This window comes from Crocodylus porosus, unplaced genomic scaffold (assembly GCF_001723895.1).
Source record: "Crocodylus porosus isolate Cpor-Errol unplaced genomic scaffold, CroPor_comp1, whole genome shotgun sequence".
In the NCBI taxonomy this organism is placed as follows: Eukaryota; Metazoa; Chordata; order Crocodylia; family Crocodylidae; genus Crocodylus; species Crocodylus porosus.
In genome coordinates, this window is record NW_017728931.1 from 19,764,795 (window position 1) to 19,780,730 (window position 15,936).

Consider the following 15,936-nt stretch of genomic DNA (forward strand, 5'->3'; position numbering starts at 1 on the left):
GTGCAAAATAGTCGTCAATAAATGCATAGTTTACATTTATAAAACATTAGTGGTGTGACTTTTCTTCATAAACTGGTAAATAAAATTCCTATTTGAGTGAAGTTGTCCTAATTAATTATAAATGTCCAGTAGCTATGTCAAAAGTTCAGAATTTTGAAAAATGGAAATCCCCATACTTAGTGGTGAATATCATTTGATTTTGTAATAAAAGATGTTTAAGGTTAAGGCTCTTAAAATGGAAGATGTTTAAGGTTATGCATTATACTAGTTTTATAGTAAAGTATCATCTGCTGCAGCAAAACGTTTAAACATTCTAGTTTAGAAGTGACATGGGCAGTTTCTGTGGCAGACTGGGCAGGGGACAGGCAATCACAGTGGCAGATAGAGCAGGTAGCAGAAAGCAGAGCACCATCTTCCATCTGGATGGCAGCAACAAAAGCTGCAGTGGCATAAGCTGGCTGGGGGAAGCAGCGGTGGGCAGTGGTGGCAGCTGCCATTCTTATGCCCCCTTTAAGTGAAACTCCTGGGCTGGTGCCCCAGATGCCCACCATTCATTACGCTACTCTATGGATGACTATGAAGCACTGAGATACTGTGCAAACAGAAACCAGCAAGGTACATAAAACAGAAAGATGCTGACCAGCGTAGCTTTATTTCCTCAGGTTAGTGTAGTTCTTTTACAAATACTGCTTGCCTCTGCTTGCTTGAGCAGTCCTCTGTTGATTTCATTGATCAAATTCAGCCCTGTGCCTGATTTTTTACCTAGGAGTCCAGATCAATACACATAAATACTTTCTGGAATACATACCAAGTTGTAAGACCCAAGCCAAAAAACTTAGCAAGCTAAAAAATTTGCATCCATGTTGTTTCTATTTTAAACTAACTATAAGGATAACTTCCCACAGTGAGATTTATTGGACTGTAGAATGCATTCACAAGGGAGATGTTTTATCACCCATGTCATTTACAACCTGACTGGCTAAAGCACTAGACAGATACTGTTGGGAGCAACAGACCTGCCCAACAGGTCTCTGTCTATTTTTTGTCTTCCATAATTCAGTGCCTGTGGTTTGTGTGCCCCTGTAGCTTCATATTGTATTCATTCTTTTGTGTGTTGTTCAGTGTGTGAAGGATGGATGCAGGATTTAATGACAGCCTAATGTCCTGGTTGTTAAAGAACTGGAGCTCACTTGCTTACTTCACATTGCCTTTATAAGCCCAAAGGGTAAGACATCTTCATCATTTAAAAGGAATTGTAGGCATAAAATTAGTATGCATTTCATTGACTCAGTGACCACTGAACTATTAAAATAAGTAGCAGTGGAAAATTGAATTAATTAGATGTATAATATTTACAAGAATCACTTTTCTCACCTACTAATTATAATCTGTTCCTCCAGCAAAACAAAAGGAATGTGTTGTCAGAAAAATAGAATGCAGGCCACTTGCTTATACAAAATGGCATTGCTAGGACTAATGGGGCTAGTTTCAAGGGGGGGAAAAAAAGAGCCATCTTTGATTATTGCTATTGTAACAGACTGCCAATGTGGTCTCACCAGATTTTGGCTTGAGATACTTACCCTGGGCTAGAAACAGCACTGGTGAACTCTGAGCGACCCCAAGGGTGGAACAGGGGAGCCCTGGCCTGTGGAAAAGGAGAAGCCAATTGAAAGAAGGGGTTTTCAGTTCCCTCATTCACATGGAAGGGGGATGGCCGGAGTTGGGGGCCAGGCACCCGGAGCCCTGGTTGGCTGGTTTGAAAGCTGGGAGGGACTGCTGGAGGAGATAAATGCAGCAGCCATACTGGCATGGGGGGGCTGCTGACAATGACTACGGGGAACCATGCAGGAGGCCTAAGAAGAACTGGGGTGAGCTGACCCAGAAGAGGGAGCAGAAAGACCCCTCTGAAGAGCCTCAAAGGCCCTGGGAGAAAGCGGCAGCAGCAGTCAGCCTTGCCTCCAGCCCTGCAGCAGAGAGGGTGCCGTGGCCAGGGGTTGGGGCAGAGAGCTGGTGCCCCAAGGCCCCATCGCAGTGTGCTGGAGATGCCGGGCATCCTGGAGGCTAGGGGTGGCAGTTGGCCCCCCACTGCACTGCAGAGAAGAAGCAGCAGCCAGGAGCACAGGTGGCATCCTTATTTGGAGCAGGGAGCTGTGCCAGTGAGTTGAGGAAACCCCTCACCTTCCCTGGGGAAGTGGGACAGCTGCAGGCAAGGCACTGGGATCTTGAGGAGCAGCAGAGCACCAGGACAGGTCCCCAGGAGCTCGGGGTGCAGGCCGGTGTTTGGAGTGGGATTGGTGAGGTGCGAGGCATGTGGGGTGCCTGGCTAATCATCTGGAGCAGGGGTTTAGAGCAACGACCCCTGGGAGCTGCCTGTGCTGCTGACCCTCTGCCACTGACTGCCCCAGAGGAGATTCAGTTCTGTCCCTTATTCAGCAGCTGATTGTCATCAGATGGAGTCCCTGAGCTTTGTGCTTGGGTCATACTGATTGCTGTAGGGGTGTACTTTTGTTGGTGTCACTGGGCATAACCCTAGGTAACTCAGAGGGATGGAAGACCATGAGTATCGATGAAGCCCCTCTGCTCTAGGCCCAGGCGAGCCAGGGCCCCCCCCCCCCGAACCTTTGTAACCCTTTCTTTGAACTTTTGTAACCTCCTGTAGTACTGGAAAATAGGATGAGTAGCAAGCAAGCTGAAACTCCCTAAAACCTGTTATCTGTGGAATGCAAGGGCACCGCTCAGAGAGAGAAGGGAGGAGGGAAAGGGGGGGAGGCAGCTAGTGGAAAACTACTGCAGAAAATGACCAGGGTATAAATATACACTGTTTCAGGGCTAGGGGTGCAGGATTTGAGACCATACAGTCTCCCTGCGCCTTTTACTTGAGCTCAAATAAACTCTGTCTACTTCTCTCCCCAGTGTGTTTATTGGCGCGACGCACACCGGGCAACGAACCCAATTGTTGCTTCCCTCGGGCACCTTGTGCCGGCAGCACTTTGTTGCTTGACTTTTTGGTTGCTATGGAGGGTAGCCCTTCAGCCGCTTTGTGGGGTTGGGGTTTGATACACTTAGATTGCTGCATACCAGAAGAGCTTAACCTGTTGCAGTCTGTCACTTATTGGGAAGCCTGTTGGAGCTGCTGGGAGTGAGCACCTTTCTTCCTTGTGGTAGCATCTCAGCAGTGGCTGAAAGTGCCCTGCCTATGGTTCTTGAGTCAGGAGTTGGTTTGTTTTGTGATTCTGGTTATGCTGTTTAAGTTCACGTGTAAATAACCTTTCCTATTATTCTTGCTTTATAAATAAAGCGTAAATAGTTAAGTGTTAGACTTTCTTGGGACCACAGGCTGCTCTGTAGGGAGCAGGAGCCAGCTGGAAAGTAAATTGGTGCTGGCTGGAAGCCCTGCCCCACTCTCACCACACCATCCCTGATATTGGGCAGGGGTGGCAACTATTGGACCACCACCCAGATTACACTATGAAGAAATGGTTCTTATCCTATCATATTGGAAACAGAATGTGCTAATTGCAGTCCTGGAAAAATACGTTGCTTATTTAACTAATTGTCTACTTCTACATATTTTAATTGTGCACAAAAGTAATAATTTAGTAAAATGTGGATTGAAAATATAAAGTGTGCCAAGATAATTTAGTCATGTTTATATTTATTTTCCTGATCTGTGCCAGCACCAGGTTTGTCAAATATTTTCATAGCGCAGATAACAGAAGGAGAAGGATTCTGCCCCTACTCTTGTTTCTATGTACTGCTTTAATGGCATATAGCCTATAGAATTGCGTAGGGCCCAAGGCTACAAGGGTTTGGGAAGAATTCACTTTGTGTTTACATTATGTTGGGCTACCACTGAGAACCTAAGCTGTCTCCCTTTCTCCCTGCAAAGCTGTTCTACTTTCAATCACTGCAATGCATCACCTTGATACTTGTCAAACAGGCATCTGAAAATCAAGTCATCACAGTGTCTAATATTGTCTATCACAATATATCCTGTAAACAAAACTGATGCAAGTCTATTTATTGCTATGTGAATGCTAACAGAAAATGCAAATAATGTACAGAAACAAGCCAAATGGCATTTATTTTCAAAATAAAATAATGCTTGAAAAACCACTCGGATTACCAGCCCGGGTGACAGAAATCCCATTTCTCCACTCTCATAGAGGCTGAATTCTACAATTTTGGTGTGTCTCAATAATTGCATTCTTAAATTAGAAAGATATTTAAAAATATCATTTTAAAAGAAAAATATAATTGTTTAATGTGTTCATTCCCCGGGAATATTTGTTTTCATTACAAATGTATTTCATTAACAAGATGAAGTAGGTGGATGATTCATTTTGTGTTTTCTTCTCTGGGTTTCTTGATAATTGACTTGAGAAGCAACATCCTTTTCTTCGCTTATTTATGGAATGTTTTCACTGGGAGAGTGACAGTACTGAGCAATATATCTTTTAAATTTAAGTTTTATGGTTGAGTCTTCACTTAGTTACAGCAATTTATGGTGAATATAATTTGCCTGCAACAGTTTTATTTCAGGTAATTCTCTCACTATGTATATAAAGATAAGAATGGTGAAATTAGCGCTGTTAGAAATATGTATATCTTTTAAATTAGGGAACGTAAGATCCAAAGGTAGTATAGATTTGTATAAAACCCTTACAATTTTCTTTAAAAAAATGCTCAAACTTTTAAATGAAGATGTAAAAGTGGAGGTTTCTTCAGAAAAATAAAGAATACAATTAAAAAATTTGATTCCCTAATGACCTAAGTTCCATATATAGAAGAGAGTAAAAAGGATTTATAATTCTAGAGTAAACAATGTTCATTCTAAAACAAGAATGGAGATAAGTTGCTAAGGCTTATTTGGGATAGCCATCTTTCTAATCGTTTATAATTTCCTGACCTTTAAAACACACAGTATTCTAGTGGTTTCTCTAGGATGTAAAGAAAACAAAAAAATTACATCGCCACCAAAAGCCTGTTACTATTTTCAGTTAAGTTTTATTTGGTTGTCTGGATTTTCAGAAAAAATAATAATCTTGGAATCCAAAATGTTTGATTTCAATGACAGAGGTTCACAAAGCTAATGCATTAATGTAATATACTATAAGTTTGTCAGTAATTTTCTAGGTAATACTAGGCAATGCATCAACTTGGAATGAACTCAATCCATAAATAAATTTACATAATGTCAAAAATAAAGCATTATGTGCTATTGTTCAAGAAACTGCTCTATGCTTGCTGATAAGATATCTTCCATCCTTATTCATGAAACACAAATGTATACAGCAATAAGTTCAGAATATCTCAAAACTTGGTTTGTGTGTGTGGTGGGGAGAATGCATGTAATTTTCTGTCTGAGGATATTTAACTCAATCATTTGAAAAAAGCAAGTAGCACACCAGAACAGGCTGTCGCTGCAGCAGGTCTTTTTACCAAGGTGTTTTCCTTCAAATGAGAATCTTGAATGCAACAACCGGTAAGCCTTCCAGCAAAGGGAAGCACAAATTCTGAGCCAATAGAACTGTTATGTTGCACTGCCAGCTGGCACTGATCAAGCCTGACAGTCTGCACTAATTATTTTGGCATTGAAGTTTCTCCCTTGAACCCATGAGGTCTCCCATTGCTGAAATGTGCTTAGAAGCTTGTGCAAATTGCAGGCTGGTCATGAAAGAAAATGTGTTTTCACTTTCAACTGCTTGACAGCCAGGCAGAACAAAATGTCCCTGTTTAAAGGTTGTTTTCCAGAGGGTGTCATTCTTTTCATGGGACTATTGTCCTTGACAGCAAAGCTGGCTTTAGAGTTGCAAGAGCAACTATGTGTTTCAAATCAGAGTTCCTACACTTTTGAGTCTATATTTTAAACTCTGTTTCAGTGCATCATTTATCTTTTTTCAGGACCTAGAACTGTGGAAGCAGAAATACATATCAACCCATATTCCATTCATGCAATTTAAGAAAATAGTAAGAAAACTTCAGGGCACTGACAGAAGTGACATTTGTTGTGCAATCAGCCCCTTGGAAGTGCCCTATAGCTATGCCTTGAAAGAAGTGCCTGGCTGCAGAGCACTTTAAAAGTGCCCCGTCATTTTAGAAAGTAATGCTCATTTAACAAGGGTGTAGCTGAAGGTGCTTCAAAGTGGAGCACCTTCATTACCTTATGTTTGTCTGTGTTCATGAGCAGGGCTGGGCTAATGCAGCCCCACCCTGTCCCCAGTGCTGTGTGCAGGATGGGAGGGAGAGAAAGTAGGGGAGGGAGCTCTGTTCTGGAGTTTGTCTGTGCCAGAGGGAGGGGCAAATAGATTGGAGCCACCTACTGTGGGGGGTAGACAGCACTAGAGCTGGGGGGCCCTCCCCCAACCAAACAGTGAATGTCAGTTGAGTTGGGGCAGGAGGGGAGAAGGTTACTGTAACTCTTGGCACTGTCTACGAAGCACCATGAGTTATATCAGAGAGCTGCAGGTATGTCAATGCCCTCAGACAGGTCCTGGGTTTTGTTTGAAGATAGATCCATGTAGCAGCTTTCAGATACAGATCCTAAATCTTTGTCCTTCAAAGAGAATGAAAACAGATGTTCTGCTTCAAATGTATCTTCGAGAGAAGTTTTTGAAACTGGAGTCCCAATTTACATGTGAACAGGCAAGGTTGGATTCTGGCTGCTTTAGTTCTGACAAGTTTTCTAAAACGGAATGATTATTTTCACCTGAGGCTAGGAATCTCATGGGAACATCCATCCACCCATCTGTCCATGCATTTCCATCTTTCTATATATGAGGAAGAGAGCAACTCTTCTTTTTTGACTTTTTAAAACTCTATTATGAAAACATTAAAAACCAAAAGGTGCAAGTACAAAACTCTGTGCCCCCTCCCAAGAAGCCAAGCTTGAAACACTTGTAACAAAATTCCTGTGTTACTATAGATTGACACCGTCCCTCTCCTCCATGCCCTTCATCAGGTTGCACCTTAGAACTGGCTGCCCATCTTCCACATTGCACAAAGCCACCTCAGTGGCCCAGCATGACAAACTGGTCCACATTTTGTTGCAAGGTGAAGCGTCCAGACTCAAATGAGACTCATGCCTGGATCAAGAAACAAAAAAAGTTGGACAGTGTCATTGGAGCTGCCCCCAAGGTCAATGTCTTGGTCTGGCCCAGCAGGAAATGACAGAGAGAATTAATTTGTTGGATGGGGGCTTTCGGTGGGATTTATATTATTAATCTATTTATACATGTATTTTTGTATCTCTGTATTTCCCCACTGGAGTTCTTTTCTTAAAACATTTACAAGTTATCTTGCCTGGTTGAGACCAACACAAAAACTTAAGAGTTTGAATAAATCTAGGTTACTATGAAACTAGTTTCAGCTTAACTATGGAACATCTGATGTCAATCCATCACAAGCCTCAACTTGTTAACCACTATTATCTCTTGCTGTAATGTACTTCTGGAATATCTGATTAGACTCTGAATTTCATTTCACCATTTCATTGCAGCACTGGATAAATATAAAGAAACATGACCAAAGTACTGCATATATCTTAATTTTGTTTCAAGAGTGTCATAGAATTCCAACCCCCCCCAGATATTATCTTAAAGTAACAGCCCTTTTAATTAGAGCTGGACTTACCTTCTGATTAGTCTCTGACCTATGATGCATGAAAGAAGCTTTAGCTACTGCTGAGATGTTTCACACCACATTTTAATTGGAAACTGCTGTATCTTAGAAAATGCCTATCAGTCTTGTGGACTAGATTTTTCATTTTATGTTTCTAAGTTGACACAAAACCTAGAAAGGTATACATCTACACTTAGAGAAGAAATGTACAAATCTTCTTTTTCATGTCTTCATGGCAAGCTATTTAGCAGCTTTCACAGCTGTCTTGGAATCTGTCAGGGCTGCACTGTGAGCACTTCTGCTGTGGCCTTGAACATGCAACTTCTGGACTATCAACTGTGCACCTTAGTGCCCACACTATTCCAGCCCCCAAATGCTGTTGAATGCTATTGAAATCCCATGACTGTGGGCCATATTGAATGGCTGTATGGACCATAGCCAGCCTGCAGAGCCTAGGTTGCTGATCTCTGACCTAGAGAGGAAAACTTGAGATGTAGAGTAACCAGGGGTGGGAGAGAAGTTCACCTGGCCCAGATGACAAATTAGGAGGGGCACCAAAATCACCCCTGCCTCTGTGGAGAGTGCCTCAGCAGCAAGGGTAGTCCCAGGTTTTACCCATGCTAGGAACAATGGAAGAGTCAGCTGCTGCTGCCTAGGAGTAACTGCCAGGATGTGCAGAACACCTGGCAGCAGCAGTTTAGGAGTTCCTGGCATGGATATACTGTCCCACTCCCCCACCAAAAAATCAAGTGTGTTCTGTTTGCCACACTCCCTGCCTTATCCCTCCCCCCGCCCCCGGTCTCCTGCAGGATTTGTCCAGGGTGTTAACCCTGGTAAGTGGTGACTTAATAAACATCAAGAGTTGTCATACAGGGGGTAGTAATCAAGTATTATGTGCATCCATAATAGAGGGGACAGGAAAAGTAGTCGTGGACTTAATTCCAACAAAGTAAAATTAGGTGAGGTATTAGAAAGAACTTTCTAATTATGAGGGTCATTAAGCACTGGAATAGACTATTTAAAGAAAATTTCCTACCTTTTAGCTCAATATCCTAGTGGTTAGGACACTTGCCTAGGGAGTAAGAGATGCACATTTTAGCCTTCCCTTGCTTTGGAGGATGGGGAGAGGGTTAAACAAGAAAGTGCTGTAACCACTAAGCTATATGTTAGGCCTTGCTCAGATCCTTTTCCATTCCTCCTGTTGAAGCTGGCCCACTGAACAACTTAGAGAAGTAGATACATGGGGCCAGAAGGCAGAGCAGAAGCTGGAGAGCATATGTTTCAGGACTGCTACGCTGGCAGGGAAAAGACTCTAGATCCTAGTCTGGACCCTTCATTCTCTGGGTTGTAAACTTTCCCAATGTCTTTTATCCATTTTCCCCAGTGTATAGTAAATGCTAGCTTTAGGAGGAGGACTGGAGGGGGCCTAGTTAATGCATGAGAAACAAGGGATGCTAATTTAAATCCCTTTAGGTAATGGGGCCTAGAAACCTGCTCCCTGTACAAGGGCCCTAACCACTAGGAAATTGGGCTAAGTATAGGAGAGACGTCTTCCTCTTCCACATCTACTCTTCTAGCAGGTAGGTGTGCGGGATAGAAACTGTGCCCAAGTGCCAAAATCTGCAACTCCCTATATAATTTAGGCATTTAAAGAGAAATAACCAGAAGTATTTGTCTTTGCTCCTACCTCTAGGATCCTGTCCCTTTGTCTCTGATCCTAGCTGTACCCGCTTCTACTAGAATTGGCTATAGACACACAAAGCAATATCTATGATATCTACAGAGAAAACAGTTATCAGAGTTTCAGGGCCAACTATTTGCTACTTTTCATCCATTAGAAAAGATGGATGAAAGGATGGGGATTAGGGGTGTGCAAAACAGACTGTATTCAATTAGAATTTGGAGCACAGCCCGAACTGGGGGACAGTGATTTGATTCATTGATTCAGATCACTGTCCTTATTCTATTCAGCCAAATCCAAATCTGAAGATTCGATGCTCATTGGGAGGATCAGTGATTTTGCCATAGACACAGCTTTAAATGTTTAGGGTTTTTTGTTTTTTTTTTACATACCTTGAGGTACCAGGCATTAAGATGGTGAGGTGGATGGAGTGTTCCACAGGAGCTCGGGGGCCTGCCCACATGCCCCCCCGCCCTCCCCAGCTTGGTGATTGTCCATGGTACCCCATCAGACCCAGGAGGCATTAGTTGCTGAGCTGGAGGGTAGTGGGGGCGGGGATCAACCCATGTGCTCCACAGCAGACCCAGAAGTGGACTGGAAGTGCTTTTGGTCCACTTCTGGGTCCACTGCTGAGCATGCTGGGGACCCTCCCGTCCCCACCCCCACCCCCAATGCTCCTGTGGGATGCTCCATCCACTCCAGCATCTCATCATTCATGAGCTGCCTGGTACCTTGAGGTATGTAGAAAAAATATTTAAAGCTGTGTCTATGTCCAAATTATTGAATCTCTCTGAATTGATTGAGAGAGATTAAAGGATATCCTGATTCAGTTTGGATTTGGAGATTCAGCTACCAAATCAGGCTGAATCTCAGCCAAATCAGCAACCAAAGCTTCACACAGCCCTAATGGGGATAATGCAGGTCTTGCAAAGGGTTTTCTGCCATTTAGGTTCTTCTCCAGCTTTCTTCAGTTGTGTTCTTAGAAATGACAAAGCAAGCTTTTCTTTCAGCTGTTAATTCCCTGTTACCCTTAACAGAGTGTGCATCCTAAGGCTACAGTTTGAAGACTCCCTTATTCTATTCCTTGGAGGATTATGTAACTCACTGAAACCACCCTGCCATGCCTGCTGCCTCACTGAATCCAGTCACTCTTTCTTCTTGGGAGAGCTCCCTGAGATAAAGGCATGCAAATGTTACTTTTGTTATGACCAGCCATTAAATGGGATCTATATACCTGGTTGTGCTTATGTACACAATTATTAGAAAAATGAATTCCATTTTTCCATTTGTAAACATCAGTTTCTTCTTTTTTTCCTCCCCCCTCCATCTTCCATCCCAGAGCATATTTTTGCTCTCGGGAACCAGTTAAGTGTTACCATTCATTCCCATCCAGGGCTTTTTCCTCAATTAATCCCATGTCCTCATCCAGTGATCTAGTCTGTAGGTAATCTCTAGGTCAAACTGACCTTGGTTGCATGGTTTTCTTTGGCATACAGTCATCTGCTTTCTGCAGTGTCTGCACCAACATAATCTTTTCAATTGTAGCCAATCCTGAGCATTCCTTTTACATCCTACTCTTCATCCAACTGCTTCATTTGCTTTAAAAATTCCACTTTACACCTTGCCATCTTTCAAAGAACTTTTATCTTTACTGTTTCCAGCCCTCTGAGGTCTGCTTCATTTAAAGCAGGGCCTTCCAGTCCATTAAATGAAATGGTTAGTAAATTTTGACAAATTCATGCTTTGAAACCAAGTTCTCATCACTCCATCAATTTCTATGCAGCATTGGTAGCAAAGCACATCTCTTTTCAACTTCATATCTGATGGAACAATCAACACTGATCAAACTTCCTACGTACACATAAGGATGTACTTAGTCTATGATTTCAACTTGTATTTCAATGATATATCTATGTTCCTTTTTCCAATGTACATCCTCTTCATCATCTTGGCATCGATTACAAGTCCAAAATAGCTATGCCAATTTTTCAGTCTAGTGAAGGGAATCATCATTAATTCATATGTGTCTGCCAGTGTCACCTACTTAAGATAATATGCTAAATTTTAGATTGTCTACCATCATGACCCCCAACTCATCTAACATTCTTTATTCCCAGTTTAAGAAAGTGCTGAAAACCAAACAGTGCTTCTCTGCACCCTTGGTTTACACTGACCTGTGACTTGAACCAGTTGCTCAAGTTTCTACCTGTTCTTACAGCACTGCAAGAATCTTTAAACATAGCTTTCATAATTGTGCTCATCTTATCTGGAATGCCATATGATCTTGCTGCTTTCCATAATGGTTCCCTTCAAACTGAATCAGATGCCTTTGTAGACTTGATAAAAAAGGATTGTCATATTTAACCCTATCTTTGTATTTTCTCTATTACCTGTTGGAATATAAATATCTATGTATGCAGCTTCAACCTGATCTGAAGTAACACAGTTTCTGTCCCAATGCTTCATCTAAAGCTGACTTTAATTCGTTGGCAGTCACTTTTATCCTGTTTCTTCCCCCACCCCAGTACTAACAATAAGATTTATAGCTATATTATACTTTAGATTGTCACTATCTTGTCTTTCAATATTTATACTATTGTCTATTACACTGTTTGTGGGGGGGTTTTCTGCTTTCAGGAATGCTTTTACTTGTACTTTCCTGACAGTCTGGCCTGTTAATATTTTTCCTATAATATTGTTTTTTCATTGCTTTCCCAGCTTTTCTTTGTTTGGTTGTTCTTCTAGTAACCTTATCCACTGTGTTCTTCTTGTAACTATTTCCTGTCCAACCTGCAGTAAATCTTTTCAGTCATTGCCAATTTAATATAACAAAAAGTCCTTAAGCATCAACCTGGAATACTTCTCTCTCAGAACTATCCTTTATCTTACCCCTTGCTGGAACTTTTCTTACCTCTGTCTGGCACTTTCATTTATTATTTACCAGAAGTAGTATGTGGCACTTCTATAAAAACTAACGTTTAGTGCTGATCATTGTATCTTTTTAAACTCAGTCTGGGTTTGCTTGTTTGTTTGTTCATCTGGTGAATTCCATGTAACCTATTCATATTTTGGGAGGGAACTGAGTATTCTCGGTAATCAGATAGCTATCTCCTAGCAAGTTCTTGACCTTGACATCACTCAAGAAGACAAAATAGAATTCTATACTGCTTCCACCCTCCTCTTTACATACAAAGAAAATTTAATTTCCTTTTTTATAAATTTCTAAGTAAACAAGCTAAGACTGTGATTTAGATGAGGCAAAGACTTGGCCTTGGAGCTTGCACTATTTTGTAAACTGTAACCCACTTCTTCCTGGATTCTTGAGATAATCAATTTCCAGAAAAAGCCATGTTTCTATGCTTCAAGAGTGCATTTTTGGGGACTGGTATGCTTTTGAAGATTTTAAGTCTAGCAAGTCATCTAGGTCACAAGATCATCTGGTCTGAACTCCTGTGGACCATAGAATTTCATCCAGTTACTTCTGTATTGCCCCAGTGCTTAATTAAGAGGGGTTATGCAGCTTTCATGACTAAAAATTCAGTGCTGTTTACAGAGAATTATGAAATAAACTGATATTGTTGTAGAAGTAATGGAAGGCTAATGCTGCATCTTCACAACCTTCTTCACTTATCTGCTGGTTTTCTGCAGGCTCCTAAGTAGAGCTTCTTAAGTGATACTTATAATTGGAATACCATATTTATATTTACACACCCTTTCCCCCAAATCACTGCCCCAGAACTGTGGTATGTGTCTTAAATGGGTAAGGTGATTTTTCTTTGCTGGAATATAAGTATGCAGACACTGTCTTCTAATGCTGCCAATATAGTTTCTGTTCATCTCTGGTCCCAACAGACAGAAGGAGTAGAGACCTCTGTTAAACCTCTCTCAGCCATAACTATTGACTGAACACTGTAGCTTGTGCCTGAGGAAGCAATTGAGCTGCCTCAGGGTACTGAGCTGCTGCATCCAGTCTGTAGTATCTTAATGAGACTTGTAGTATGGAAAAAAATACTTGATAATTTACAGGAATTTATATAAATGTCTATAGTAACAAAGTAACAATCTTGCTACTGCCCTTGCAAGGGTCTAGGGCCTAGCCTTCTTTCTGCTCTGCCATACCAGGAAGTTCTTGCTGCCTTACCCAAATTGTCTCTTGAGATGTCACATTTTTTGGACTCTGTGTTTGTAAGAGGGTTACTTTGTTACACAACAAGCCATGACTCTGGGGGGAAAAAAAACATCCTTCCTCACCCAACATTCTGCCTTCCAACCTAAGGTGTGTGTCTTATATGGGAGTGTGTGGTATTTGAGAAAATACAAGAACATGTTTGTTCAAAAATTATGTCCTGTACAAAGGACTTCAGACTAGATGACTTTAACGGTCCTTGCTGGTCTTAAATCTACAGATGAGTCTAAAAGGGTTCGCTGGTTTGGAAAGCAGTCAGGTCATTTATTTATCTTCATCAGTATATAAGCAACCAAACTTTTAATAAATACCTGCCACATTATTCTAAAACAACATGTTATTTCAACTAGGTACTGCTAAAAGCAAGAAATATCTCTCTTCTAGATGGTATGAAAAAATAATTGTAGGTTTCACTGACATCAACTGCTGACATACGTGCATTACTAATAAAACGTTACAAAACAAAGGCACTTTTCAATCGCCCGAAGCAGTTCTTGGATCTCCTCACCTTTACGAAAGCTGTTCCTACATGAGGGTTAGGGATCAGCTCTTTTCACACTGTTTAAGATTCATTATGGAGATGGCATATCCCTCACTCAATATTGAATACAGAATTGAAGTGGGAGAAGGGATTATATACATCTCAAATTTGTTTCATGACCACAGTAAAAAACTCTTCTAAAAATACCTAGCAGTTATTCTCGCATCACCACTGCTGTCAGTCTTAGGAATTCATCTCCTCCCCCAGATATGACTCATTAGAGAAGGGAGGCCTTCTTCCCAAAATTGGTTTCTAGGAGATTCTGCAGCTGAGTCCCTGCTGCTGTGCTGCTGACTTCTGCCACAGACAAAAATATAACACAAATCTTAGACTTTGTGTACAGTCTGTAGGTGTGCACGGTTATTGAAAGAGCCTCTGTCTGATCCAATGTAAGCCTGTTTGAAGTGACTCTCTTTGTCTGCAGAAATATTTCATAATTGTGTGCCTGTTATAGAATTAGAATATATAAACTATCCTTTCTTTGCGAACTGTTGGGCAAGACTGATGAGGATGAAAAATTCAGTGATGTTAACAGAGTACAATTATATAACTAATGGATATTCTTGCAGATATTCTTTTGCTCTTTCTGCTCAATGTTGTCATCAAAATCATCTGTGTTCAATAAGTTTGTTCAGCCAAACTCCAAATAACTCCTAGGGATTGTGCATATATAATCACCTACATTTACTTATAGCTCTGTAAAGCAGCACATCCAGTGTTGTTTTCAACACTCTTCTGGGGGTGGTGTAATTTTGTAAGACAAAAGTTAATGTTGACATTGCTGCTCTATATGCATATCAGACTTTGAGGACAGTGATTTTCTGAAACTATATTTTAAGATATTAGCATTTATTTTATAACTGTACCCAAGAATCAGCTTAAATGGAAGAACCAAAAAATAACTATAATAAATTTTATGCAGACAGGTAAATGAGATGTCAAGGACATCTCATGTGAAGACAAGGAGTAATGTGAAAACAAAGTGTGTATGTAAATCACAAAACCATTCCAACATAATGCATCAACATCATAATTCCTAGTTTAGGAAACAGTATTATCATACTCAGTTATACAAGTTGATTCAGTGCCTAACTCAGGCACTGGATCAACTTCCAACTCTAAGTGTACTGGAACAGCTAGACAAAGAATCTGTACCTGAAGAACTTACTAAGGCCATAGACTCTCTACCGAGTGGGAAAGCACCAGGGGAGGATGGTATCCCAGCTGAGGTTTCCAAGTATGGGAAGGCTAGCCTGCTACCACATTGTCATCAACTCCCAGTGTGTTGCTGGAAGGAAGGTCAAGTAGCCTAAGACATGTGTGATGGTATCATCACTCTCTATAAAAAGGGAGATCAGTGTGACTGTAATGACTATTGGGGCATGTCTCTCCTCAGTGTCATTGGCAAGGCTTTTGCCAGTCATCCTGAAACACTTGCAACAATTTGCTGACTGTATCTACCCAGAATCACAGTGTGGATTTAGAGCAGGGAGAGCAACAGCAGACATAATACTCTCCTTATGCCAACTGCAAGAAAAATGCAGAGAACAAAATAAGCCACTGCATGTAGTATTTGTCAACAGTGTCAGCAGAGTGGGTTTCTTCAAGGTCCTGGTAAAAATTGGATCCCCGCAACATTACTCAGCATGACACGTTCCTTCCATGAAAACATGTAGGCCACAGTTCAGTTTGATGAATCAACCTCTGAGAGGTTTGAGATGAAGAATTATCTTCATCATTTGGACTGAAAACCTGAAATCTCTGATTGAGTTGAGCTGGTGTCATCGGGAAGGCTTTGGCTTGCATGACCACAGCCCGCTCTTTGGCAAGAGAGGCAGCGAGCTGCTGGGAAGAGATGGCCTCCACCTCTCCCCCCTGGGGAGGAGGCTCTTCTCAGCCAGGCTGGCT